At 43.6% G+C, this 25255-nt stretch overlaps 1 protein-coding gene across 6 annotated transcripts in view; it reads left to right on the top strand.

Moving 5' to 3' along the window:
• Positions 1–25255, top strand: part of BAALC (BAALC binder of MAP3K1 and KLF4) — an 81236-nt gene that overhangs the window by 41932 nt on the left and 14049 nt on the right. The window lies entirely within an intron of this gene.

Below are 25255 nucleotides of genomic sequence, written 5' to 3'. Positions count from 1 at the left end.
CATCACCTCATATAGTTACCTTTTTCTGTGTGGTGAGAACTTTTGTGATGTACTCTTAGCAATTTTCAAGTATGTAAGACAGTATTATTAAGTATAGTCACCAAGCTGTATATTAGATCCCCAGAACTTATAATTGGAAGCTTGACCACATTCACACCCCCACCCCCACCCCCATCCCCCACCTCCACCCCCATTTCTGGGTGTTCTGTTTTTTGTTTGTTCATTTTAGATTCCACATATAAATGAGATCATACAGTATTTGTCTTTCTCTAACTTATTTAATATAATGCTCTCAGAATTCATCCATGTTATTGACAATGGTAGGATGTCTTTCTTTTTGTGGCTAATATTCCATTGTGCATATATGCACCATATTTTCTTTTTTTAAGATGTATTTATTTATTTATTAACATTTTATTTATTTATTCATAGAGACAGAGAGAGAGAGGCAGAGACACAGGCAGAGGGAGAAGCAGGCTCCATGCAGGGAGCCTGATGTGGGACTCGATCCCGGGTCTCTGGGATCACACCCCGGGCTGGAGGTGGCACTAAACCGCTGAGCCACCAGGGCTGCCCGCACCATATTTTCTTTATCCATTCATCCATAGATGGATGCTTAGGTTGTTTCCGTGTCTTGGCCATTGTAAATAATGTTGCAGTGAACAAGGGGTGCAGATATCTCTTCAAGATAGTAATTTCCTTTCCTTCAGTTATATACCCAGAAGTGAAATTGCTGGATCATATGGTAGTCCTAATTTTAATTTTTTGAGGAAGCTCTATACTGTTTTCCATGGTGGCTGCACCAATTTACATCCTCACCAACAGTGTGTGATGGGGCTCCCTTTCCTTCACCCCCATGCCAGCACTTGTTGTCCCTTCTCTTCCTGATACTAACCATTCTAAAAGGCGTGAAGTGATATCTCATTATGGTTTTTATGTGTATTTCCCTGATGATGAGTGATGTTGAGCACCCTTTCACATATCTATTGGTCCTCTGTTATTTTCAGAAAAATGTCTAGATAGGTTATTTGACCTTTTTTTTTTGTGATTCGGTTGTTTGGTTTTTTTTACTAGCCCCCTTTATTAGCTCCTATCAGATACATGATTTGCAAATATTTTCTCCCATCCACAGTATGCAATTTCAGATACTAATACTTCCTTTGCTGTACAGAAGGTTTTAGCATGATGTAGTCTTAGTTATTTTTGTTTTTATTATTTATGCTTTGGATGCTAAATCCAAGAAATCATTGCCAAGACCCATGTCAAGGAGATTCAGTCCTATGTTTTCTTGCAGGAGTTTCACGGTTTCAGGTTTTACACTGAAGTCTTTAATCTATTTCGAGTTAATTCATGTGAGTTAGTGTAAGGCAGGGGTCCAGTTTCATTCTTAGCATATGAGTATCTAGTTTTACCAACACCATCTATTAAAGACTATCTTTTTGCCTTATAAAGCATTATTCTTTATGTCAATGTCTTCCCATCCAACTAGCCTATACTACTATCTCATAAGTGGCATGCCCTCCATCAAAAGCCAGGTGTGTACCCTACCCTGCTGGGCCTCTGTTCTGGAAGGTTAGCTGCATTTCTATGAAAGCTGTCTTACCTCCAGGGAATAGTTAGGTATTACAATTCCTTAGGTACCATATATGCTTACCGAGTGGTTTGTTTTATTAGGTGTAGCTGACTTAAATTTGTGTTTCTGTGTCCTTCCCAAATCCACCTATGGCAAATAGTGCCTTTCTTAGATATGGTTGAATGATAGGGCATCTCAATCCCTGAATTCTCTTTTCCATTAGAACCGAATGGAAACCCATCCCTCATCACTTAAAGGAGAAGAACAGACAGGGCAGTTTAAACATCAGTCCCCACTGGCATCATTCAGTTGGCTAGAAAACACCTTTCTGCAATTTTCAAAACTTTGCAGGTTGTGAGATCATTTTATTTTATTTTTTTTAAGATTTTATTTATTTATTCATGAGAGACACAGAGAGAGAGAGAGAGAGAGGCAGAGACACAGACAGAGGGAGAAGCAGGCTCCATAAGGAGCCCGATGTGGGACTCGATCCCGGGACTCCAGGATCACACCCTGGGCTGAAGGCAGGCACCAAATCGCTGAGCCACCCAGGGATCCCCATGAGGTCATTTTAATAACAGTTTTTAAGAGGAAGAAAACACTGAGCAAATTAAATACGCACATCAATTTAAAAATATACCATAATTTCAGAAACAGAAATGTGTTGTTTGGAATTCAAGATATTCATTATTTCAGAGTATTTTCTAAGTGCTGATGGAGTTATAATGGAGAAAAAAATCAGACGCAGTCCTTATCCTCATAGGGCTTATCCTCCTACCCCGGAGACAAACATAACCAAGTCATTAATTAGATAGTCTCAAATGTGCCAAGGGCTTTGAACTTAAAATACAAGGTACTGTGGAGGTAGCCACCACGGAGGCCGTGCGTTCAACAATTCATCTCCTTTCCCATTTAGTACATGCCTACAGAATGGGGCCCACTTTCCATTTCTTTTTTTGTTTTTTAAGATTTTATTTATTTATTTGAGAGATACAGAGTTAGCAACAGAGATAGAGAGAACATGAGTGCGGAGGAGAGGAGAACATGGGGCTCAGTCCCAGGACCCTAAGATCACGACTTGAGCCAAAGCAGACACCAAAACGACAGCCACCCAGGCGCCCCTCCTTTTGTTTTTTGTTTTTTTGTATGAAATGTCTTCTGTTGCCAGGGTCTTGCATTAGTCCTTACCGTAGCCCGCACACCCAGTCCTGTACTTGCACACAAATTAAATATTTGTTGAATGGGACTGAAGAATGAGATGTCAAGCCCCTTCAGCCCAGGGGCCAAGCCTCATTCATCTGTGGCCCCCAGGGCCTGCTCCAGAGGCTGCCAAGCCAATGTCCAGGGGTTATTTACTGCTTCCCTTTGTGGAAGGTCAGCTGTGTGGGGCAAGGCACCTACTGTCAGGCCTGCTCTTGCTACTTTATTAGATGAGGAAACTGAGACTTTGAAAAGTGACTTGCCTAAGATCATTTAACAACTAGGAAGGGGACAGTGAAAGGATTGGACCCCAGTTATCTCTATCTCTGGTGGCGAAGCCTATTCTCAGCACCAGACGTAGAGGTTAAGAAAACTGGTGAATAAATGAATCTCGTTCCTTCTGGAAATTCCGAAGGTTTTGTTTCTTGTCATCAAACTCGGCTTCTATTGCCCACAGGGATTATTTCCATGTCTGCCTCAAAGCCTCCTATTCACCCAAGCTAATCTTCCTGCTATCCTGGAGATTCTTGATCAAATTTGCCCTGAAGGTACCTCTCCACTTTCTCTGTCTCCTGGTACACATACCGGGAGGCCTCAGCCCCAGAAGTCGAATCTGGAATTTATCCCACTGTGGCTGTGGGTAAATTTACTTCTGACAGAGAGAATAGTAGTAGGTAATTGTGAGCTAAGCTATTTGACAAGGTTCAGAGTTATGGGATTTTTCCAAATTTAATTCATATATCCTCAGGTCTCACTGGCCTTTGGGTACAAATAGTTTCCTCTGAAAAGCAAAGAGCCTGTGGCACTGTTTCTTGCCACTACGTGTTCTCTCAGGAACCCTGCTCTTTTGCAGTTTATCAAAGTAGTTCAGGGGTCCCTGGGGTGTGTCTCACAAATGAGATGGGGCCAGCTGGTTTTCTGCTACTATTGGTGGGGGGGGGGGTGTCTGTCTTTGCTTTTTGTCTTTTAACATCCTGCTTTGGAGACTGCCTCCTTGCTCACCGTCCCCACTCCCTCCCTGGCCACACACCCAGGGCACTGGTCTATTTTCCAGGCACATTTCTTTTTGTGGCTGGGCATCACCGCTATGTTCAGTATGCTCTGAAGCCCCCCTTTGCTAGTGCCAGGACTACTAATATTCTAAAGCAGTTGTTCCCAGACAGGCAGTTTCTCTCCCTAGGGGACAGCTGGCAAGTAGGGGGACATTTTGGGTTGTCACAGCAGGGGGGGGCAGGTGCTCTGCGCATCTAGTGGGTAGAGATCAGGGGTGCTGCCAAACAACCCACGATGCTCTGGGCAGTGCCCCACAACAAAGAACGATCTGTCCCCAAAAGTCAATAGTGCTGAGGTTGAGAAACCCTGCTCTACAGCCAGGATATTCAGGAAAAGCAGAGTTATAAAATAGGAAAGAAAACCTTGCTCCTCACTTTGTGTTATGCTGTAATTTTAGAGGGGCCCCCACATACTGTTGCATGTACCCCTCTGTCTTAGATAATTTTTTGAAAAGCAGCTTTCTGAATTTTTGCTTATGGCCCATGTCCTTTCTGTGGGGTCAGGTTGTGAACAGCAGACAGATCTTAAGGATAAGTACTGATTGTCCTTAAAATTGTTCCTTCCTCTGACCTTGAGGCTTGGCTCTTCTTACTGGGTTAAGCCTGCTGGGCCTGGCTCCTCTTCCCTTAGGCAAGTTATTTTTGGGAGGCTTTTTAGGCCCTAAGGCAAATATGCCACTGGCTCCCACTAGTTTGTCCTGCTGTTTCTGGACTCCAGTGCAGATTCCAGCTTTAGCACAAATAAGAGGATTTCTTGTGAGTTCATGCCCAGGTGCTACAGAACTTGTACGAGCACAGCCGAAGGGTAAAGCTTTGGTTTACTCCCTGTGTAAGTTAGGACTCTTGGTGGCAAGTAATAAATCAACATCCACCAAAAAACAAACAAACAAACTCTAAGCAAAAACAAGGGACTGTATTGGTTTGAAGTGGGCTGGGTCCTCTCCTTTTAAGCCCATTCTTCTGTGTGGGCTCTATCCTTGGAAAAGGTCTTCCCTCGTAGCAGTCAGCCCACTGCCACAGGCCCACCGACCCACTGTGCAGTTCCCAGATTCATATCTACTGGGAAAGAGACAAACTTGATGATATGCCAAGATGTATTTAACTACGATGAGTACTTATATTTTCTATATCTTAATTTGTTCATGTTTTAGATTTTTCCTAAAACTTCTTAAGAAATTCGCATCTTTATTTCAATAGATAACTTTCTAAAACAACATTTCATTATTTTCTTTGTAAAGTCAAAATGTGGCAATTAAAGTACTTTTAATTTCCATTAGACTTTAAAGTGCATTTCTTTAGCTTCATATCCAAGTACTTTTCTTAAGCATAATTTTTAAGTAAACTATTTTTAAGGATAAAAATGCTTTTATGGTTATCTCAAGATAGTAGTGAGGCTTTAAAAAAGCACCCAATTCAGTGTCTTACATGCCGTGGGCTCTTTATAAATAGAAACTCCCTTCTGCTCATTTTTAGAACCGTTAAAAATCTCTGATGAAAAACAAGTATTCATTACAGTTTGTAGAGATGATGATATTCATGTTTGCCAAGAGGTTATAAGACTTGAACCTGCCTTATAATTTCACTTTAAATAAAATATATCATTTAATAATAAAAAATGAATTAAGGAGGGACGCCTGGGTGGCTCAGTGGTTGAGCTTCTGCCTTTGGCTCAGGTCATGATCCCCAGCTCCTGGGATCAATCCCCATATCGGGCTGCTGCTCCCTCTGCCTCTCTCTCTCTCTGTCTCTCATGAATACATAAATAAATAAAACCTTTTAAAAAGGAATTAAGGAGCAGCCCCGGTAGCACAGCGGTTTGGTGCCGCCTGCAGCCCGGGGCGTGATCCTGGAGACCCGGTATCGAGTCCCATGTCGGGCTTCCCGCGTGGAGCCTGCTTCTCTCTCTGCCCGTGTCTCTACCTCTCTCTCTTTCTCTCTCTCTCTGTCTCTCATGAATAAATAAATAAAATCTTTTTTTAAAAAAAGGAATTAAGGACAAATTATATGAATTGGTCACAAGTTATTGTTTTATTTCCCCACGCTCCATTTGAGAATAATATAGGTAAATGAGAGCAAAAACCAAAATGCCAAAGCTCCCTGGAGATCTTTCTTCTTCCCAGGGTAGTAGAAGTAGCTGCGCAAAGTAATAGATTTTATTCCTGTAAAAATGAATGGCCTTGCTGAAGAGAGAAAACCTGAACACTTGGAACAAGCAGGAATCATTTAGCACTACTTTGTGTGATGTTGACTGCAATCTCCTAGGGGAGATCAGTGTAGTCCCTTACCCGGTTGGAAAGAGGAAGGAGGGAGGAAGAACACTGCAGGTAGGAGGTCATCCTGAGCAGGAACACCCAAGAGAGCACAAGCCTGGCACTTATGGGGGGGCACAAAGGACACTAGTCTACCAGGAGGATAAGGTGTGTAATTAGAACCAAGCCCAGATAGTTACATTGAGCCTATTTGATGGAGCGCTTGAAAGTCGGGCACAGGTGTTTGGATGTGATGCAATGAGGAAGAAAGCCATGTTTGGGAAGGATTCATCTCCTATCATGCTGTGGATATTCCAGACAGTGGAGAGAGGCTGGAATAGAGGCCAGCTGTAGACTACCATAATAATCTAGAAGTGAGGTGCATTGGCCCTCTCCAATGGGAGCATAAATGGAGGGCAAAGAGCTATATGGAAGATGTGTCGAAGAAGTAACAGGGTTTAGGGTCAGACTTGATCATAGGGAATGAAGGAAAAGAGAAAGGAAATAACTGACATGTTTTTAAGGCCAGAGGCTAGAATGTTGGTGGCATGTCTGACCTAGATGAGAGAGTCAAGCAGGAGAACCAGATTGAAGGTAATACATTTAGGTGAGCATACTAAGTCTAAAGTGACTTGAGGGACTTCCAAGTGGAAAAGTTAGGCTGTAGCTGGTTCTGCAGGACCACCAACATCTCTGTCTCCATCTCGTCCTCTCTTCTCTCATCTCTTGAACACATTCTGTTCCCCATTCCATCGTTCCCTCATCACCTCTGGCCTCTAGAGAATGTAGTGGTCCTCACCAATTTTCCTTCCTCCAGCCTCATCCTCTTTAATCTGTCATTTTCTGTGTCTTTGAGCTTTTTATCTTATCTTCATTATGCCCATAATTTCATTTTCCAGATTACTAATTCAATATTTTTTAGGGATAGTACAAATTGTTGCAGTGGATTATGAGTGGAACTCCCTTTGCTTTTCTATAAGAAAAGCAAATAAAGGATTTAGATTACTTTCTAATAACTTATGAGTGTTGAGTGTTGTTTTCTTCAGTACAATGGCATTCTGAGACAGGACCACAAGGATGACTTGATTTATATGGACTGCATTGATTTATGCTTCTCTCTTTTTTTTTAAAGATTTTATTTATTTATTCATGAGAGACACAGAGAAAGAGGCAGAGACATAGGCAGGGGGAGAAGCAGGCTCCAGCTTGACACAGGACTTGATCCCAGGACCCCGGGATCATGATCTAAGCCAAAGGCAGACACTCAAGCACTGAGCCACCCAGACACCCTGATTTCTGTTTCTGAATCTCTCACTAGAGGTGATACTTACAGGGTCAAGTATGCCTCTGTGACTCACCCTGGTGGAATGTCTGGCATGGGTTGGGATTCAGCGAATGCAATAGATAAGATAAACAGAACGGAGCGCTGGATATCCAATGTGAACTACACAAGTGAAGACAGACATAGTCTCTGGGAGAGGAATGTATTACTAGGGAACAAGATTTTTAGATAAGTGGCCATCTTCTCAGTGATGCTTCAATCACCAGGTACCATTTTTTTGAACAGAAACTACAAAGCCATGTGGATTAGTAGTGTGGGGCCTGAGTAAGCCAGTCCCAGTACTGCATCTGTGGTGTCCTTGTGTAAACTTAGGATTCTTGAACTTTTCCACAGGGCGAACTACCTTCACAAACATCCCTGAAGTCTGAGCCAGATGTTTTGAATGGGAAAGCTAAAGAAAAATCCATTTTGCTATTGTTTTACACTAAAGAAAAACTCCCTTGGAGAAAAATCCCTGGAAGGAATTTTGATTTTTCTGTCTTCACATCCCCTGGTTCTGGGATGCTGAACTAAGCAAAAACAGTTTCAGAATGGAATCTGTGCATTTAGGGTAGGATCAGGTTACACAAACAGGTTACTGACTTTACAGATGCTGTCCAAGCATCATTGCAAAAGCCACCTCCTCCTGTAAATACCAAGAATAGTAACATGATTTAAACAAAGCCAACTGCACCTAGTCCCAGAAACTTGCAGGAACTTGTTGAAAGGGGGCAGCTTGAACTTGACTTCTTAGGAGAAAAAAATAAGCTTATCCCTGCTTTTATCTGGGGAAAGCTGCACACACAGGATCTAAGAGCAAGTTACTGCATTTCAGAAATACAAAATCAAATTGGCCCATTTGGAGTTTTTAAATGTATGCTTCCTATAGAAAGCCCACCGCATCTCCGTCTTCCGAGACTGCTACAGAAGAGATTTTGGGTATTGCCAATTCCTTAAACACTGATAGTGAGCTATGTAGTGAGTAGGTTCTCGAGCTTAATTCCATTCAACCTTTTGAAATTGTTACCGAAATCCTTTTCATCTAGATTGTGGTTACAGATGATTATCCTATTAATTTGCTATTAATTTCCTCTTTTTTCCCCTCTTTCTCTCTAAATACTCTATTGCACTTGTCAGATGTGTGTTTTGGCAAAAGCCGTCTTTCTGAAGTGGCTTGATTACCAGTCACAGCCTTCTGAGAGTGGTTTCCAATTTGGTGAGTGCAGCTGGGAAGATAATCATCTCAAAAATGCATTCAGATGGTGAAGGGAAGCTCTAGGAGGCAGATCCCCAAAGGCAAGGCTCTTTTTACTGGACTCCCTGCCTCCAGGCTTGAGTCCTTCACCTGGATCCCCTACACTGTTCCAAGGCTGCCACTGCCCACAGGACGCCATCCAAACTCCTTAATAAGGTACATATGGCTACCCATGATTTGACTTCTGCCCTTCTTTGACCTGGTTGTACTGTGTCATCAGCAATGGCCATTGGCCATCTCTCTTCCCCACATCCCAGTTATCACTGCCAAAGGGCAAAGGTAGAGCCTCTCTCCTTCACTGCTATATCCCTAGCCCTAAAACAGAGCCTGGCACATCAAAAAGATGCAGGAGGGGCACCTGGGTGGCTTAGTCGGTTAAGCGTCTGCCTTCAGCTCAGGTCATGATCTCAGGGTCCTGGGATTGAGCCCCACGTCAGGCTCCCTGCTCAGGGAGCTCCCTGTTCCCTCCTTCCCTCTGCTCCTCCCCCACCTCCTGCTCTCTCTTTCAAATATATAAATAAAATATATTAAAAAAAGACATTTAGAGTCTTCAATGTGATTTGATATCCATTATGAAAGGATCCCACCATTGAATTAATTAGCCCATTCCTCACCTCACATATTTACCTTTCATTTGTGTGCGAGAACACTCAAGCGCTAGAGTCTTAGCAAATCTCAATGACACAGTCCAGTCTTATCAACTGCAGTCACCACGATATACATTAGATCCTCAGGCTCACCTTACAGCTGAAAGTTTGTGTCCTCTACCAACCCTTCCTCTTTCTTCCACTCCCAGCCCCTGGCAGCCACTTTTCCTGCCCCCCCCCGGATTCCACATAGAAATGATACTATTTGTCTTTCTCTGTCTGGTTTATTCCGTTTAGCATAATGCCCTCCAGGTTTAGCCACATTGGCACAAATGGCAGGGTTTTGAAAGTTTACTTTTGGTGCATAACAAAACCTTTTTGAAATCCTCTCTCAGACATTTTTTTTATACAAACCAGGCAGTGACTTCTCTCCCTCTCTCATTTCTCCTTCTGTCCCCAATACCTCTCTTCTGCTTCCTGCTCCTTCTCCACCTAAACCCTATTAAGTAAATCAACTTAATGTTTCTGTTTCCTTTGACTGCTTTTCCACTGTTTTGTTTTTAATAAGGATTCTTAAACCCAGAAGCACCTGTGAGATCATTCTAGCAAACAAGAATTTGAGAGAAAGGGTAAGAAGTAAATTTAAGTTACCATATCTCTCTCCTGGAATTAACTACATTTTTAAAAAGATTTTTTATTCACAAGAGACAGAGAGAGGCAGAGACACAGGTAGAGGGAGAAGCAGGCTCCCTGCGGGGAACCCTAGGTGGGACTTGATCCCGGGACCCCGGGATCACGACCTGAGCCAAAGGCAGATGCTTAACCACTGAGCCACCCAGACGTCCCTGTTCTAACCTGTTTGAAGTTGATTCTCTTTAGCTTCAAGTTCAGAAGGTGACTTCTTACTGGGTGTTTGGCCCTGAGCCTCACACACACACACACACACACACACACACACACACACGCAAGCACGCATGTGCTCACATACATTTGGAAGCCTCTGGGCCTATGTGGAGGAAGCAAAGGGTGACACGGTACAGCACGGACTGGAGGACAGACAGACAGAATTCCACAGTCGCCAGCTATGGACTTTGGACAAACCACTAAGCCTCTCCGGCCATTATTTTCTTCCAGGACCCTGGGATCACGACCTGAGCCAAAAGCAGACGCTCAACCACTGAGCCACCAGGTGTCTCAATTACATTTTTTTAAAATTTTTATTTATTTATTTATTTGACAGAGAGAGAGAGAGCAAGAGCACAAGCAGGGGGAACAGCAGGCAGAGGGAGAGGCTGAGCAGGGAGCCCGATGTGAGGCTCGATCCTAGGACCCTGGGATCATGACCTGAGCTGAAGACCAGCATCTAGCCAGATGAACCATCCAGGTGCCTCGAATTAACTAAATTTTAAAACTTAGTGCTAATGGTGTAAAAGATACTGTCCCCCAAGTAAGGAATTTCAAGCATCAGCAAAAAGGAGGGAATGTTTTAAAGGCTGGAGGGTCCTTCCTTTTCTACACAAAGTTCTGCCTGGAGACCTTCCATCCTGGAATCAAAGGCTCAAGGGTCAGGCCCTCAGCATGTCTCCAGAGCCCCATCATCAAAGCTCCCCTTTCTAGCGGTAGTGCAGCCATCTATAGAGAGAAGAAGGGACAGTCCAGTGTGACTCACCTCTTGCCTGTACCATTGCCAGTCCCCAGGAAGCATTGCCCAGCCCTGTCACCAACCCTTCTTATGCTGGGTTCAGAGAGACTTTCCTGAGCTGAGATTGTTGGAGAACTGCTTTCTCAGAGGGCTGGGATGTTCATAGCAAAATTCCATCCTTCCTTTCAGCAGCAGAAACCCCCAAAGTGGAAATGGAATCTGGAGAGACCTACAGTACTGCCTTTGTCTTTGCATTTAGCCCTGAATCCTGGAAAGATGCCAGCCTTGATTCAGGGCCCTTGGGAGCCACAGCAACATGAAGCGGGTATGGGGAGAGTGATCTGCATCATATGACAGGTCTGTCGGAGGTGATTTCACTATTTACATGAACTCTTTCCTTCACTCCCTGATAACAGCACAATAATTAGAACAGTAAGCACAGTTCACATTTGTACTTGCTTCCTTTGGAAATTCAGCCATTTGGCACATAAGGGAGAACACACTCAACACATAGAGGTCTATACGGCAGCTTCTTCTTGCGATGATGATACTAGCTCTGGCATCCTCCTCAGTGGTTCAGGACCCTTTCAACAAATATTTCTTGAAAGCCTAATGTATGCCAGACATGGTCATGAACAAGATAGGCATGGGCCTTGTCTTCATGGAGCAACCAGGCTAGTGGGACAGGCGGCCTAGAACAACAAATTGCAGCAGGGCTGGATGCTCCAAAGAAGTACAAGTTACTATGGCACAGAACTAGGGGAACCCAGCATAGTGTGAGGAAGGAGTCTGGGAAGCCCCCTTGCCCTCTTTCTGCAAGGAAGTCATGTTTAAGTTGAGGCAGAATAGTAGCCAGGCCAAAGGAGGAGCATTCTAAGTAGAAGAGATGGTGTGGTAAAGGCAGTGAGGTGCCTTCAATGTCCAATAAGGCTGGAACATAGAGAGAATGGTAGGGAGAGCATAAACTTATGGAGCCAGGAGAGGCAGGACTGCTCACATAGAGCTCTGCAGGACATGTCAGGATTTGGGACTTTATCCCAAAGGCATTGAGAAGTCAGTGAAGGGATGGGGTAGGATCAGATGCCTAGTCCTAAAAGATTGTTCTGGCTGTGCGGTGGGGAGTGGAATCCATAGGCCATGATCTCTGCTCTTTGTATCATACACAGATGGCCTCTCTCATCCCCTTGATTGGATCACCGAATGTCTGCACACTCTGATACTGTGTGCTTCCCTGGAATGGTTTTCTATCTTAGAGCAAGTAGTCATGATCCCACCTGGAGAGGAGATTGGCCAAGGCCAACTGGCTGTGCCCCTGAAACGGGACGTGTTGGGTGCAGAAAATGATCCTTGGCAGTGTCTTCTTCTGAGTGTTTGAGGACAAGTGATGAATGTTTAGTGGGTGACCCAGAGGGTTGGACAGCTGTCAGAACAATGATTTCAGGGTTGGAAGAGGGTAGAAAATGCACCAGCGTAGCTTAATTAAATACACTCATCCTCTCCCTGACTCTGCCTCCTTGTGACCCACTTGATTCTGCTGGCAAGTTACTTGGATTCTGAGTATTCTAAAGACCAGCTCTTTCCGGAGGAGTAAGACCTCTGAGCTGTGGATTATCTTTTAAACCACAATTAAAAAGCCTTTCATTTATTTTGATGGTATCATACATCTCCATTATTACCTAGCCTTGAAAAGGGAGAACATGATTCATTGCAGGTTTGGGGGTTTCTTGGTTTGTTTTTTTATGATCTGAGTAAACACAAATGCATTGAAATCAAAGGTTTTAGAGTCTGACAGACCTGGGGTGGAAGCCTGGCCCTGGCCCCAGCTGTGGAATTTCAGGGAGAGTATTCAATGTCCGGGAGCTTCAGTCTCCCCTTCTGAAAAAATAAGGGATCATGACACCTATTTATACAATTGGTGTGACAGTGAAGTAGAGTTGGGAATGAAATTCCAACGCCATGCTCTGAGCTACCAGTCATTTCAGGAGTCTTCCTGTCTTTATATCCTTAGCTGGTAGCATGGGCTGGCACTCAACAGGAGCCCACAAATATGAGTCTCCCTTCATTTCTTTTATCTTCCCATCAACAATGCCCAGTCTTCCCTTTTAAGCACTGCACAATATCCCCTCTTCTGTGGGGACGAAGCTTGGCTGGTTTCAGTAATATAAGTAATCCCAGGGTTCTGACCGATATCTATCATGAGTTCATCCACATTCGCGGTTAGGATGCCCCAGGACATTGTCTGCCAGCCTAACAGAGTTCCACATCTCATCCCTTGATTGTAGGCTGGTTGGCCTCTCTTTGTAGAGTGGGCTAATAACAATGTGTTAACGCTCGTGTGCTGTTCTTGTGTGTCATTATATTTGATTACTATCTTTGATAGTGTATTTGATGATGAAATGTAATCTAATAACTAAAAGATAAATAGCCAGATATTCTAGGTGGGTCCAAAGCCATGACTAATGAGAAAAGGCAGAATATGGGGTGCCTGGGTGGCTCAGTGGTTGAGTGTCTACTTTTGGCTCAGGGTGTGATCCTGGGGTCCTGGGATCAAGTTCTGCATCAGGTTCCCCACAGGGAGCCTGCTTCTCCCTCTGCCTGTGTCTCTGCCCCTCCCTCTATGTCTCTCATGGATAAATAAATAAAATCTTAAAAAAAAAAAAAAGAAAGGAAAAGGCAGGATATGATATAGCTCTATTTTTAAAAAATCATTTTTATTTCAGAAGTAATATATTTAAAAAGTAGATATGTTATAGATAAGGCCCTATTAACCACCCTCTGATCTTGGTTCCTTGCCTTTTCCTCAGAGACAGATATTGTTATCGGTTTGTTGGGTGTACACGTACACACATCTATACATACACATATACGTAGACATAGAAATACACATATACATACATAAAGATATATATACACAGGCGTGTATTGCCATGCAAAAAAGTATAATAATGTATATAATGCAGTGTTTTTCCTACATAAAAAACTGTCATTTTGCATACTTATCCTCTACTTGCCTTATTCCACTCATTATTACATTATGGACTTCTATCTGTATAAATATTTATACTTCTAAATTGTATAGAATTGTATAGTATACGTAAAGCACAATTATTTAGTAATTACCCAACTGATGATTGGCTCTGTTGATTCCAATTTCACTTGTTTCAATGGTATAGTGTCTTTAGCAGGTCTCTTTGTGCAGTGGTAAGAGGTTTTCCACAGGATTCGAATCACTGGCTCATAATGGTGTTTGCATTTTAAACTTGAATAGATTCTGCTAATTGTCCCCGAAAATTGTTTTATTTGCTCTCCCACCAGCAACATATGAGAGAACCCATTAACCCTCACCCTTTCAGCACTGAAAATTATCAGATTTAACTTTTGCCACTCAGAGAGGTAAGAAACAGTGTTTTGTTTCTTAAATTTTTCATGGCTCTCTTTTTCAGTAATTTTTAAATAAACTGTTAAGTTTTCAATGAAGTGACAGAAGCATGAAGAATTCAGGTAGGAAAATATTTTATATCCACTAAGAGCAGTCCAGTGCTAGACAGTGTGGGCACTCATAGGTGCTACAGGATTGACTGATTGCTTTGGATGATTTTAAAATTTCAAGAATTAGAACAATACAATTAACTTAAATCTCCTAATTCTGATTGACCCACATATACTTCTGATATCTAGTAAGGATGTATCACCTAATTTCTAACATCCACCTGGGAGGACAATTTAGTGCCAGCTATGCTATGGCCAGCCTGGAAAGACCCTCCTGGAGAAGCTGATTGTACTAAACTCAAAAGTGTCAAGGAGTAAAAAAACAACCAGGAAATAAGTTGCCACTTTCTGAAAAGGCTCATCATCCCCCCAAAATAAGCAAGGAATAAAAGAAAACAGAGAGGAAAATTTCATTGGGAGACTCTTTCCCTAAGGAAAAATTTTACTAAGTAAAAGAGTCTGAAGCATAGGCCATGAAGATCAGCATGGGGCCAGGCACCTTTGGAGCCATACAAGGGTGCAGCCCTGGGTTGTGTTTAAATCTCTAATTGATTAGATCTGCTGACTTTGTGGGAAGAAGCCAGGCCACATACCTTGTCTGCACACATAAGGAAGTGGGGTAGGAATCAAAGATCAAAGAAAGCCTCCCCATTCGAGCGGAAATGCTCGATGATGGGCAGGGCCATGGCCAAGGATGGTACCAGGCACTGGAGGGGCCTCCTAGGACTCCACCCTATTCCTGGGGCTTCCTTTCCAGCCATCGCTTTGTCCCCCTAGGAGAGTGTTCCATGCTCAGGGCACCACTTGTCACGAATTGCCCAGAATTGCTCAGATAAACAGTTCCCCGAGAGGCAGTTTCAGCCTGAGTAAGAAGGTGGGATCCGGCCTGGGTCGCATGGACAAGGAAGGGAAGGTGGATACATGGATGGGTATGATGCATTGTCTTCTAAATGTTTGCTATCTTGCTTCGCCCTCCATCTGCCACAGTCAGTTTTGTCAAGGCCAGTTCAAATTGTTGTCTTCCACCTCCCCCAGCCAGCGGGAGTTCAGCCCTTGCCATCCGTCTCCCACTATCCTGGAGGGTTTCATGCAGAAGGAAGAAAGGGAAAGTGGCAGAGGGGCGACAGTGCCCGGAGACTGCTGTCCTACCGCCCTGGGAGCCTCGGGTGTAACTCAGCAGCCCGCACGGGCCTGGCACGCGGTAGGCTCGGGACAAACGTGTGTCAAATGACTGGCTCATTCAAAGATGAAGGATAAAAGAATAAATAAGTGATCTATGATGAGGAAGAAGCACGTAAAGGAGGGGATCAAAGGAGGGAAGATTCTAACAGCATCAGCACAGAGCAGGAAGGGGACACCTTGAGCTTTCCTTGTGGCTGCCTCATTAGCTTGTTGGTTGTCCTTGGGCATCTCTTTGGAGAGCAAAGAATTCAGGTCCGCCTGAATTCACCAAGGATGGACTGACTCCCTTTGCTTCTTCTTGGGATCCTTTCAGGTCCAGCTGTCGCTCTCAGCAGGTGTCTTTCTGGCACACTGCTGGGTACCAGCGGAAAGCCATTTCCACCAGCAGTGGGCCAAGGGCGGATGTGCGAGGCTGGCAGCTCACCTCAGGGAACAGGGGCCTCCAACGGGGACCACGGCCTCTGGCGTCTGTTAGGCTAGTACTGCTGTTATCACTATGGACTGTACAGGTCTCTTGGTCAGTCTCTCTCCCTGACCATTGCTGTTCAAATGTGCTCCTTTATTTTCTTTAGTCAGTATTACATTCCAAAATGTGTTGCTGGCATTTTTAAAAATCATAGCTTTATTGAGCTATATATAGTTCACATACTACCTAATTGACCTGCTTAAAGTATGCAGTTAAATGGTTTTTACTTTCTTCTCAGAGTTGTGCACAATTTTAGAACATTTTCATCACCTTAAAAAGAAATCCTTCGTCTGTTAATGGTCATTCCTCATTTCCCTCCAACAACCCCAGCTCCAGGCAATCACTAATCCGTTTTTCTATGTAGAGATTTACCTATTTCTGCACATTTCATGTTAATGGAATAGTATAACATGTGACCTTCTGTAACTGGCTTTCACTGAGCATAAGGTTTTCAAAGTTTATCAATGTTGTAGCATGTATTAGTACTTCATTTTTTTATGGTCAAATAATATTCTATTGCATGTGTATACCATATTTTATTTATCTATCTGTAATTGTTGGATATTAGGGATGTTTCCACTTTGCAGTTATTATAAATAATGCTGCTGTGAACACAGGCCTTTGTGAATGTGAGTTTTCATTTCTCTTGGGTACACACCTAGGAGTGGAATTTTTGAGTCAGATGGCAACTCTATGTCTAACCTTTGGAGGAGCTGCCAGACTGATTTCTTAAGTAGCTTCACTATTTTACCAGCAGTGAGTGAGCATTCCAAATTCTCTACATCTTCATCAATGCTTGTTATTATCTGCCTTTTTCTATTAAAGCTATTCCATTGGGTGTGAAGCAGTATCTCATGGTTTTGATTTATATTTCCCTGATACCTAGTGATGTTGAACATCTTTTCATGTGCTCATTGGCCATTTGCATACTTTTTTGAAGAAATTTCTATTCATATCATTTGCTTATGTTTTCATTTGATTATTGGTCCCTTATCAGATAGAAATTTGCAAGACTTTTCTGTTTTGTGAATTGTCTTTTCACTTTCTTTATGATGTCCATTGAGGCACGAAAGTTTTAAATTTTGATGATACTCCATTTATTTTTTGTTATTGCTTATGTTTATGGGGTCATTTTAAAGAAACCATTGCCTAATCCAAGGTCATAAAGATTTATGCCTATGTTTTCTTTTAAGTGTTTAATAGTTGTAGCAATTACATTTAGATTTTTTATCCATTTTGGGTTAACTTTAGTGTATGGTATGGGATAGGGGTCCAATTTCATTCTTTCAAATGTAGATATCCAGTTGTCTCACACTTTAGTTGGAAAAAACTCTCCCTCCTCACCACAAAAAAAAAAAAAAAAAAAAAAAAAAAATAGAAGAAAAGTAAAAACTCTTTTACACGCTTAATTGTCTTGGCACCCTTGTTCAAAATTAATTGACAATAAATGTAAGGATTGTTCGCCATTTTTAAAGGATTTCCTTACATTGGCCTTACAAAAAGCCACACAACAGCTTCTTAAACATAGTATGTGCTCAAAAATTACTTACCAGATTGAAGAAATGAGAGATACCTCTCCATTTTAGTTCACTTGGAAAAATAAGGAGACAAATTCTAAGTGGCTGGGCAGTTGCGATTTATTTAATATATACCTCAGTACAGACAAGATTGTCATCAGCCATGTGTTCAGGGCCTGAGCCCAGACACTAATGAGCCAGATGAGTTTCATCTGATGTGACTTTAAGAGATTCTTCCCAAAAAAAAAAAAAAAAAAAAAGAGATTCTTCCCATATAGACTGGTAGTGTATTCTACTTTGGTTTTCAGTCACCGAGGGCATGACTTGCAAGTGGTTTCAATGGCTTTGGACACTGTGATCACCTTCACCAAAGAAAGCCAGGTGCTTGGGTTACAGAGGAATTGCCCCTTGTCCTGCTCTCCACATGGCTCCCAGCTATCATTTTTAATTTCTATGGGCTGCCCTCCTCCCAGCTTCATTTCCAAAATAGCAAGAAACTGGCAAGAACTCATTGGTTGCAACTTATCAGCAAGCTTTGGACACAGCTGTTTCCCATCTTTTGGCAAAGTTGGTGATTTGGTTTATCTTCTGGATGGAATGAAAATTTTGTGAAGGATGTCACAAAAGGACATTCCTTAGGGGCATACAGATGTCCCTCAATTTACTACTACAGAGTTCCCTGTGAAAAGAAATACCATTGGGCATTTTGCATGGTACCCTCAAAACTAGCATAAGCATCAGTCTCCATGTCAGGAGCCTAAAATGCAGACTTTAGAATTCCATGTCTCAGAATCACTGGAAGTGGGTAGGGTGGAGGGAACTTGTTAAAATGCATTTTCCTGGGCCCCTACTGAATCAGGAGTTCTGGGGGTTAGACATAGGGAACTGCATTTTAATGGAGGGTCTCATGCCCACTAAAATTTGAGAACTGCCTTCTTGGGACTTTTTTTCTTTCAAGGATATGTGAATACTTGCTAAGACCACAAGTTTGAATATAAAGAACCTGCACTAAAACTTCAGTTTCTTCTGCTGTAAAATAAGAGTCACTCTTTCATCTTTCAGGCTGGAGAGAGCTGGCATGGAGTAGATTTGCAGGTGCAGCTCAGGGTTAAAACAATACAGCTTTCACAACAACGTCTGCCCCCCCCCCCCCCGGGGCACTTGGCACCCAGTAAGGTGGCGAGATAAATTCAGGAATTTCAGAAAAACAACAATAATTTTTTAATATAAGTGTGGCAGTAATGCTGAGGCCAGTTTCCAGGGTCTAGGCCTTGGTAGGGCACACTCCATGGAGGGATTTGGGACATTGTGCCTAGATAGATATACCCTCTGTGCCTGAACCTCCAAGCCTTCCAGAAAGTCTGAGAGCCTCCCAGGTCATTTAAATGAATTGCTTTTCTACTTTAATTCACTGTAGTCAATTTCTGTTGCTTGTAGCTGGGAACCCTGACCGATGCAGCATCTGTAAGTAACTTCCTACTCAACAATGTGCCGTCTGTCCTCTGTTCCCACTATTCTGAGCCTTCCCAGAAGTCATCAGGGACCTCTTAATTGCACTGTCTCTCTGGGTTTTATTGGTTCTGTACATTTTTCTGGTGGAGGAGTGTATAAAGGACACAGGGGGGATCCCTGGGTGGCTCAGCTGTTTGGCACCTGCCTTTGGCCCAGGGCCTGATCCTGGAGTCCCGGGATTGATTCCCGCATTGGGATCCCTGCCTTGAGCCTGCTTCTCCTCCCTCTGCCTGTGCCTCTGCCTCTCTCTGTGTGTCTCTCATGAATAAATAAATAAACATCTTTAAAAATAAAAAAAAATTAAAAAATAAAGGACACGGGGCACTCCTGGCAACCCTGCAGGGAGGGAGTTAGGTGAACAGAGACCCAACCTCACTGTGCTACTCTAGACTCCTCTGCTCAGTAGCTAGTGGTGCCCACTGACAAACCCAAACAGAAGCCAGTGCACAGGGAACCTGTTGACATGGTTCGTTCAGGTCAGTGTCCTGGGTCATAGAACAGGGTGAGGGGAAGGGAGAGTGAGTGCAGAGGAGCAGAAGGAATATATCGGGCATGCAGCATATATACACTGTCCTGGGTTTGGTTCTCTAGAAGCAGAGCCTGGGGAGGGGATTTTATGCAAGTGACTCCTGGAGACACTATTGGGAAGGAAATTGTTTGAGGGAGTGAGAAGTAGGATGGACAGGGGAAGGAGCTGGGCAGGGATGAGGTTTCAGGATTGGTCTCATCTTAGCCTGATCCAATGGGTTGCTGAGGAGCAAAGGAACAGAACTGTCCTGCTCAGAGGCAAGGGGGCTGGGTGTTGTACGGCCCTCCTCTCCCCCAACACTTTTAGTTGGTTATCGGCCCTGAGCTGTGCCTGAATGTAACCAGCCAGGCCTTTCCTGGTAAGGGGACACTTCTCTCAGCCAGGGGCAAGCCTTAGGAGAAGAGGGCAGCTAAGAGCTATTAGCCGCCAACATCCACTGCAGCTAGGGGATGGGTGCAGGGGCCAGGCAGGTGGACCTGGATGGACTCCAATAGCATCTGCTAGGACATCTTACCCCCCTGTTAACAGGAGACAGCTCTGGATGATGAGGTAAAAATTATTCTTCCCTTGTGATTTTCTATAGTTCACTAATTTTCTGACATCGACTCTATTATTTTTGGAACTCAAAAATACAAGTTAGATTAAATCCATGCAGCATAATCACTTGGTTTATTGCAGGCAGTAGTAACAGTAAATGACCCCATATTCCTGACCCCTTGCTGTTATCTCTTGACCACAATGGGCAGATGACCCCTGCTCACTGTTAGCTTCTCTGCTTATTTATCAAGCTCTAGGGGCCACTCCTTTGGCACTACATGGGCACCAATTGTATGACTCACAAATCAAGTTTGTACTAATGTGGCTAGTGGAGAGGGGCACCATGCCGAGACAAGACAGCTGATATTGGGACATATAAAAATAAGTACAATGTATGTGGCAAACATGTAATATTTATATATGTCATCTTATTTAATCCTTACAATAGCCTATAAAGTAGGAATTGTTATTCCTTTTTTTTTTTTTTTTAATTCTTATTCCTATTTAATCAATGAGGAAGTCCCTGGATTGGGGATTAAAGAAATCAGAGTTCTAATTTTCAATTAGCCACCAATGAAAATGGAAAACACTGGACCAAATGAATGATTTTACAGTTGTGTTTCTAGGAACCCTGAGGCTCAGCAGGGATGCCCAGGGAATGGAGGAGCTGCTGAGAATGAAGGAGTGGCCTTTGTACCTTAGCCACAGCAGCTCTGCTTTGATCTTTCAGTATTGGCAGGCCTGGCTTCATGGGTGTGCCACCAGCTGCTCAGCTCAGAAGGGGCTCTGTGCTTAGAATTTAATGCTCTGCAGCATTCTTGAATTTCTTAAGAATTTTATCTTTTATTTTGTGGCTTGTAAGTGAAATTCTATGGAACACTGGAGCATTTGCCAAGGCTTAGAGCTCTGACTCATGCTTGGTTCCACTTCCTTTTGCCTATCTGCCTTCCTGGGATGTGTTCTCCACTGCCTGCTCTTGGCGCCTGGTGCCCTCAGCCTCCTTTTTCTATCTTTAAAAAATATTTTTTTTATTTATTCATGAGAGACACAGAGAGGCAGAGACATAGGCAGAGGGAGAAGCAGGCTTCCTGCTTCTCAGCAGGAGCCCGATGTGGGGCCCGAACCCAGGACCCCAGGATAATGACCCGAGCCAAAGGCAGATGCTCAACGCTGAGCCACCGAGGTGCCCCTCTTTTTTCTGTCTTGCCTTCCTCCTCCTCAGTTAGCAACTAGATTGCATAAGGAAAGGGGGCTCTAAGGGCGGTAGGGGGAGAAGGAAGGGAGCTGTATTCCATGTCCACTAAACCCCACAGAGGCCTGACCATGGGCATGGGGAGGATTAGGTTCAGATACACGTCTTGAATGCCTTAGAGTAAGACAAGGGGATGGCCATCCCTACCCAGGCTGGAAGCACCATGGTACATTCTGTGGGTGGCTCAGTAATGCCTCTTACCTACCTTTAATCCAGATACCAAGTCATGCACAGCATAAAAAATGGTAACATTCATATGGCTCACTGTGGTAAGCAGTCAAGGCAGTACTAGTTAGCCTTGAGTCCCACTCATTAACCCCAAGAGCTGAAGGCAGTTCTACCCTAGACTAAGGTAGGTGAAGCTTCTGTCTTCCTCCTTTCTGCCCCTACTCCACTTGTCCCCACTCTTCCCTGCGGGGCAAGTTATCCATGGGCCCGGGGGACATATCTGACCAAGTCCCCAACCCTCCTTCAGGATCATTTGCTTTTCCCCCTTGAGTCCATCACAGACAAACACGTCGTCTTACTATGCATGACTAATACTTGGCTCACACCACTTGGGACTCACCATGTAAGTTTGCCAGCCCTGGAACTGGTCTATCTCCTATTAAATCAGAGAAGTTCAGTCACACCGGTTCATCTTCAGATGTTCCGGCAATGTCAAGTGCCATAGAAATTTCTAAGTGCTCGCATTCAGTTTTTAACTTAAGCCGCAGCAGACCAGCAACAACAGTTTCATCCCTGGACCACAATGAGAAGCTCTGTTCGAGACTCTTCTGCGGGTGCTGGGGCTCTGGAATTACCAGCCCAAATCACACCAAGCCTGCTTCCTGGATTTTCATGGGCCTCTTCTGATTCAGGTTAGCGCTCTGCTGGGCCAAGAGGCAGCTGTCTGCAGGGAGCAGCAGAGACGGAGAATGAATATGTGTGCTAGGGTGTCCATGCTGGTGCATTTGAGGCCCTTTGGGTGTAACATGGAGGGAAGATGAGAAGGGACGGGAGGGCAGGCTGATGGAGGAAGGGGGCCACAAAGATATAGGGCAAGCCAAGCTGAGAGAATCAATGTCTCTGCACATCGGACACACATCCACGGTGTCCCAGTGTATCACAGCCTGCCAGCCAGGAAGCTCGAGCCCAGCCATTTTCTGTTGACATTTTGAATTCTGATTTCTATCCCATTGCCACAGTTGAGAGCCTCATAGCATTTTGCAAACAGGTGGGTAACATGTGGACGTGTGTGTTCCCTGGATCACTGTTTCCCCGGCTGTGTTGGGACTGTGACCTCACCAGCTGTGCCTAGTCAACCAACCCCCTCTCTTTGTGAATCAAACGTACTGTGTTCTGATGCGTGCCTCCCGGCAAATAATTTCTCAACACTCTGGGAAAGGATTTGGTTTGTTTCCCTTAAGTTTAATTAGGAGCAAACCCAAGCTAACACCCCCCAAAAAAGATAGGCAAGTGATTCAGCAATTTAAAAAAACAACAACAACACAATTAGCCAATAGGCATATAAATAATACCTCTAGTAAATCAAGCCATGTAAATCCAAGCAATGAGATACTTTATTTTGCTTCTTAAATTGGGAAAGATGAAAAACAAAAAAAGAAAACATTCAGAGTCTGTGATGGTTTGGGGAATATTGCCATTTCATATACTGTTGGCAGAGGGCAGTAGGGTAACTGGAGAAAGATTGGTAGAGGTAAATCTGGCAGTATATTGCAGAAGATTTTACAACGTGCATATCCTTTGAAATCTTGAAATCACTGTTCCATATTTTCTTACATTCATTGGTTGTTGATTAGAATTCTAATGTCAATCTCATTTTTGAGATTTTTTGTTTTGTTTTTGTTTTCGTTTTCCCTCTTCTGAAGCTTTTCTTGTTATTGATAGTGTTTGAATTATAAGATCTGTCTGGGTTGGGTTTTCTTTTTATTTGTCTTGCCAAATGTCTGGTAGACTGTTTCGATTTGGGGTTTCACAGCTTTCTTCAGTTTTGAGAAATACTATTACATATGTGAATATTGCTTCCCTTCATTTTTCTCTACTCTCTCCTTCTGGAACTGCTATTAGATTGAGATTGTAATGTCTGGATTTTGATCCTGTGTTCCCAACGTGTTTTTCATACTCTCACTTGCTCCTTCCAGGAGAATCCCTAGGGCAGCTCACTAACTTGCTCTTTATGTTTTTCCTGCTATTCAGCTCTGCTACTGAGTTTTTAAAAATTCATCTCAATGGTTAAAATGATTATTTCAAATATCTCTATTTGAACCTTTTTGGTCACTTTTGTCCTCATTTTGTGTTTACCTTATCTTCCCTCAGTTTTTTGGGCAGATTAATTACACTCATTTAAAATTTGCTGCTGCTTACATTGTTAGCTACATTTCCTGTGGGGTCTCTGCCCTAAAGTTTGCTGTCTCTCTTTTACAGTGTTGGCCGCCTTCAGATGTTTGTTTATTCTTGTTTTGGTGCTAATTTCTGTAACTGAAATTTCCTGTGAGCATGTCAGCTGCACCTACTTGAGAAGTCCACTTGGAAGGCAGGGTTGGAAACTGCTACCAGCCTAAGCCTTGGCACTGTTTTCAGAGAGCCAGCTGTCGTGGCATGGATTTTCTCTTTCTTGTTCTTGTTCTCTCAGGTGTCACCAGCCCCAAAGAGTCCTGCCCTTCTCTCTGAGCCAGGCACCTCTCTGTACTGTTTCTACTTACACTTCTGACACCAAACATGTGGGATTTCCCCCCACCCAAATCAACCAATTCTCCAACTCTTTGGACACCACAATTCAGTTCAGTTCTGACACCCACTGCCTAGAGTCAGCACAGCCCCCACAGGTGAAGGGCCTGTCCCCACAAGACTGCCCCCCACTTCAGATGCCAATCTTAAGTCCTAGGTTGTCACCTGTACTTCTGACCAGCCAGCTATATGTTGGGGTTCTTTAGCCCCTCCTCAGGTTCAGTAATTTACTAATATGGCTCACAGAATTCAGGGACACATTACTTATGTTTGCCAGTTTATTGTAAAGGATATTATGAAGGATACAAATGAACAGCTAGGTGAAGAGGATATAGGGCAAGATCTAGAAGATTCATAAGTGCATTCTGTTCCTGTGGAGTTGGTGTTTGTCACCCTCCTGGCACATAGATGCTTTTGCCAACCTGGAAGCTCCCTAAATATTGTTATTTAGTTTTTTTTTTTAATTGGAAGTTTCATCCATGTAGGCATGATCAAATGACTCAGTCTCCAGCCTCTCCCCCATCCTCAGAGTTTGAGAGGTGGGGCTGAGAGGCCCAAGCTCCTAGGCAAGATTAGGTCTTTCTGGCACGAGGTCCCTATCCTGAAGCTATCAAGGGGACCCCGGAGAGTTGCTTCATTAGAATAAATGGTGCTCCTCTCTCCCCTCTCATTCGCAAAATTCTAAGACATTTAGGAGCTCTGTGTCATGAATTGGAGCAAAAACTAAATGTTATAACAAAAGATGCCTCTGTCACCTCTGTCACTCAGGAAGGAACTGGGGGAAAACACCAAATATGTATTTATTATGTCACCATATGCCACCTCACAGACTGCTCCATGACTGCTGACCAGCCTGAGCAGCTGGGGGTGCAGGGTAAGATGGCCAGTCTACCTGGTTGCCACAGGCCGCCCTGTGGCTACTGCCGAGCATCTTCCTGCTTTTTGCCTCACACCTGCTCATGCCCCTGTATCCTGGGCCACCTCTTGTCTTTTCAGTCAGGTGCTTCTCATCCACATACTCCTCCATGTAGCCCTCTTGCTTTTCAGTGAGGCTATTTATTTAAGCCTCATCCTATAATGTCCTGGCATTTGTTATGGAATGAACATATTCTCAGTCCAGTTGTGTAAAAAACTCTGTATCACCTTCAAACCAGCAGTTCCA

Source organism: Vulpes vulpes, chromosome 13, assembly GCF_048418805.1.
Source record: "Vulpes vulpes isolate BD-2025 chromosome 13, VulVul3, whole genome shotgun sequence".
Taxonomy (NCBI): domain Eukaryota; kingdom Metazoa; phylum Chordata; class Mammalia; order Carnivora; family Canidae; genus Vulpes; species Vulpes vulpes.
The sequence above is the reverse complement of the archived record's forward strand: the minus strand, read 5'-3'. Positions and strand labels throughout refer to the sequence as shown.